We start from the raw sequence: 206 nt of genomic DNA on the forward strand, positions 1-206 counted from the left end.
TATTTCAGATCTCTAAAATTTGTTTCAAGATATCAAATTACGAATATCCCTAATTCAGGTTTGAGATAGCTACGTCATTTTGACTAGCCATAATTCCAGTAACAGCTATCTATATGGCAAGCCCTTTTAACATTTAAAAGCTAAGTTTGACTATCCGGAATTAACATTGTAGATAGCAATAACGTCTTTATGACTAGTCATAATTA

This window comes from Etheostoma spectabile, chromosome 12, assembly GCF_008692095.1.
Source record: "Etheostoma spectabile isolate EspeVRDwgs_2016 chromosome 12, UIUC_Espe_1.0, whole genome shotgun sequence".
Classification (NCBI taxonomy): Eukaryota; Metazoa; Chordata; class Actinopteri; order Perciformes; family Percidae; genus Etheostoma; species Etheostoma spectabile.